Raw genomic sequence first — 4,446 nt, forward strand, 5'->3', positions numbered from 1 at the left:
TTTGGCCCATTTCTCCGTTTTTGGCCCGTTTCTCGTTCCTTTCGCTCTCCTATGCTCTCCTAAGTATAAAACATGAAATTAAAGCATTAGGAGAATCGTATACACCAATTCTAATGAGAAATCATCCATAAAATGCATTAAACATGGGGTAAAAATATGTATAATTTACGGTTTATCAAATACCCCCACACTTAAGCATTTGCTTGTCCTCAAGCAAAATTCTCAACTCATAAGCAAAATAAATTTTTCTCAACTTATAATTTCTATCGATAATATCTCAAAATAATCCATAGGTAATCATACTTTGAGAATTCAACTAAAAGGACATAAAAGTTTCAAACATTCCAAGTTGAGTATTTAATCATGCAAACATAGGTGTCTATCTGCATCTATGTAATTATCTTGGATTCAAAATATCATAGAGTTTCACATCCTCACTAAAGATTCACTCAAATCACTCGAGATGTTTAAGGACAATAAATGAAGCACTCAATAGTCAATAATGAAAAGCCATTACCATAGGCTTGCATGAAAATCAAATCTCCACCACTATAATTTAAGATGATACATCAATCAAAAGGTCTTTAGAGGATCGTAGTGAGGCTTGGTTAGGGGGGTGTGGTCACAAGTTGAAATAAAGGGTTAGAATTGAGATTGAATTGAAAAATTGCCTAACTAGAAAAAGAGTTAATCTTCACTTGCCCACTACAAAGCTTCTTCTCAAAATATGAAATTACAGATATGTATACATAGTTTTTTTTTTTAAGAATAAGTTAAATTAATATAGACTAACTATTAAGAACAAAGCATAGCTAAGCAATCCATTCAACTCAAATCTCGACAAAAAAATATAGGGATTAATTTAAGGGATTTCAACAATAATGGGTTAAAGGTTAATATTAAGGGTAATACAAGAAATGGCTTGTTAGGTTCAAGGGGGTTTACTAGGGGTTAATCATGAAGGTAGGCTTTTCATGGCATGAGTCGGTTAATCCTAAGTGCCTTAATCATTTTGACATATCAAATCAAATGGTGTGGTCTCGACATGCATAATCAAGTAAGTTCTAGAATAACAGTTCAATACTGATGCACTCAAAGCAATAATAAAAGTGAGTACGAAAGAATTAATAGTAGCTCAAAAGGCTCAGAAATCTCACAAAAATTATGGCTTTTTGATGTTAATACTTGTGAATTCCAATTCAAAGTAATACCTAGACTTGGGGAAACAATCTATAATTTTAAATTCTTAAAAATCAACTTATCATGCTTGATTCTATAATGTCTTAAAGTTTAAACAATCAATGCATAAATGCCTATGTTTTAATTCAAGATATATCAATCAAAATTATAAATCAATTAAAATTTATCCTAAATATGATATGAAAGCTTTTCAAGAGAACAAGGCAATCATTCAGGGATTTTTTTGATAATGAAATAAATACCCCCTACACTTAAGATGTACATTGCCCTCAATGTACAAAGATAGATATTAGATTATAAAAATAATATAGGGAGAGGAGTGAAACTTCCTGTATGATGAATTCCTCGAACTGGAGTTCTGGAGAGGAATCGGTTCGAGAGTGGAGGAGGATACTCCGGCGGTCATAAAGGTTCATTAGGCCATAAGTCCTGTGCCAAAAGGATATTATCTCTAGTGGTAGCTATGGTCGTGGGCGACCAGGACATGGTAGTCGGGGAGAACCTTTCCCGGTGAAGGTTTAGTTCCTATATGATGATTAGCTCAAGAGCTCTATAGAACTGTGATAAAATCAGGAAATTTTTAGGGGATAATATGAATAATAGTTACTCATAAAGAAAAACCGAAATTGATAATTAAAAATAAAATTCTAAAATCTACTAAAAATAAAAATAAAAATAAAAAGTAGTTTTAATAAAAATTAAAAACATAAAATACTAAAATAAATATTTTTAAACATCTTCATCGCTGGATGGTTCTCGGGGTGGGACTGGCGATGAGACGTGGAAGTGCTGACAAATCTACTGTAGAGTAGCATCCATGTTGTCAAATCGTTGAAAACGCTACTGCTTGAATTGAGTGAGGCGCTCAGAGATGTCAGAATATGAAGCCGCTGCATGAACTGGACGAGAAGGTGGTGGTGGCTAAGTCGGTGGGTCCTCGTGCTGTGGGGGGACATCATCAAGAATGTCCTCGTAGGCCTCCTCCTCGGTAGATTAGGTGAGACGATACTGGGGAGGGTAGGTTCCTCGGTGCCTCTCAATCATCCTCATGCTAAGCATGCTCGAGATGCCTTGTGAAGACATCTAGCCGATGAGGGTGAGGGATAATTCTTGGGCCACGGTGTTGAGGAGCCCAAAGTGTCACGCCAGTCGAGTCACATAGGGGCCAATGGAGATGACCCACTTCCGATGCCACTCCATCTGGTGCTGAATCCCAAGGGCGATGAAATAGGGAAGGTCGATGACGTGCCCTTGCGACATGCACCATAAGAAGTAGACGTCGTGGGTGTTGACGACGCCAGTGCTCTCTCGCCTCCCTGTAATCGTGTGAGCTAAAATAGCGTGTAAGTACCTCAGGGATGGTGGGAGAACTGATGCCTTGGAGAGACTAGGATTGTAGAAGGCCGTGCTAGGGGCCAAAGTGTACCAGCACTTTGAGGGAGAGAAATGTATGTGGCGACTGAGAGTATGTAGTTCATTCTCCTCCTTGAATGCCTCCGTATATAAGCCTAGTGCCACACCAAACTTTGGGACACTTAGCTGGCGGACTAACCTGTCTAGGCAAAACTGCATCATACCGGGATCATCGTAGTTCGTCATTACGGTCTGGAGATGGAATGTTGAGCATAGTTCCATCGTGAGCTCGAGGTATGCTGGTTCGATGATCTCAAAGAACAGCTCCCAAGGGAAGGTGGTCAAGAGGGCCCGAATTGGATCAGCCATCTGAACTTGTTCTACGGTAGCCCAGTTGATGCAGCGGCCCGCAATTAAAGGTCGGGCTCGAAGCATCTGGAAAAGTTCCTCTTGGGGCCCTCGGGGGAACAGTAGAAGAAGGTGACGAATTTTCGTGGTTGGACCTGCGGAAGAGGACGCTCCCTTCCTCTTCTTTGAAGCAGGTATGGCGGTTTTTTTTCCTCATGAAGACGACATTGTGTACCTGCAAGTGGAAACATCAATTTGTCTTTTGATGAGTGGACAATTTATAATAAATAAAAGGAATGCGACTAGATTCGAAAAAGAAAATGCATAACTATATTCAGCCACAATTACTAAATTCAATTAAAACAATAAGTTCAATGAGCCATTTCTTTGTGGCATGAGCATGGTAATATAAGTAAAAATGGTAAGGAATGGAATGCAAAATACTATATGAATGAAAAGAGATGTCAAAAAAAATATGCATGATTATTTCAACTATCCTAGCCATGAATATTCACTTCTAACTAATTGAATGAAGTGTAGGAATCATGTAATGAGTAAGATTTTAAACAATATGGAAATAACATGAAAAATATAGGTTAATATGATAAAAAGCATTATAAATCAATGAAATAAAAGAAAAAGGATTTAACAAACGCTAAGGGGAGAGATTTGGCGTCTAGAATGGAGTTGTAGGCGGTGCACGGGCGTGGCAGGGAGGCCGTGTGGAGTTGCAGTGGCTAGGGTTAGGGTTTTTGAATAGGGAAGAAAGTGAATAGTGCAGGGTATTTATAGATTTTGGGCTACACAGCCAAGGCTCACGCTCGTGTCCCCCAGTTTCAGCCCGTGTGATTCGCGAATTTCAAATTTGGGCACGTCTAACATTTAGTACACGTCCGTGTTCCTCAGGCGTGTGGGTTGACACGACCTATCGCACGGCCGTGTCTAGCTTCGTTCTCTTCTCCCACGCCCGTATGTGCAAGCCCCACGCCTGTGTTAATTTAACAGGTTCAACCACAAGTGTTCCACACAGGCGTTTCGAACGCCCGTGCTTTTTAACAGGTTCGCCCATGGTTCTTCCATACGGGCATGTTGCATGCCTGTGTTGTTTTGGCAGGCCCGACCACGGCCATATCGCACGACTGTGGCGTTTAATCATAGCCCATGTTGGGGAAATCTTTTTCCCTGTTTTCACACGCCCTTAAGCACGCCCATGTGCTTGTCCGTGTCTCTGTGGAAACACCTATATTCAAGATTTCTATTAAAAAGTTAGGAGTTAAATACCAAAATTTAAAGAAATTAATATTGTTAATGCTCAGGTTGCCTCTCGAGAAGCGCTTATTTATAGTCTAAGCTCGACTTACCTCTCTCGTGAATGGTCATGGTGGTTTGAGGAGTTTATACTCCTCATTCCTACTATCAATCTCATCAAAATAGGGTTTTAATCGGGTGCTGTTTACCTTAAAAGTGATGAACTTGGGATGACTCACCTCTACCATACGGAATGGAAAAATACTGAGTACCGTAAGAGGGATTTCCTCATTCGGT

Source organism: Gossypium arboreum, chromosome 6 (assembly GCF_025698485.1).
Source record: "Gossypium arboreum isolate Shixiya-1 chromosome 6, ASM2569848v2, whole genome shotgun sequence".
Classification (NCBI taxonomy): Eukaryota; Viridiplantae; Streptophyta; class Magnoliopsida; order Malvales; family Malvaceae; genus Gossypium; species Gossypium arboreum.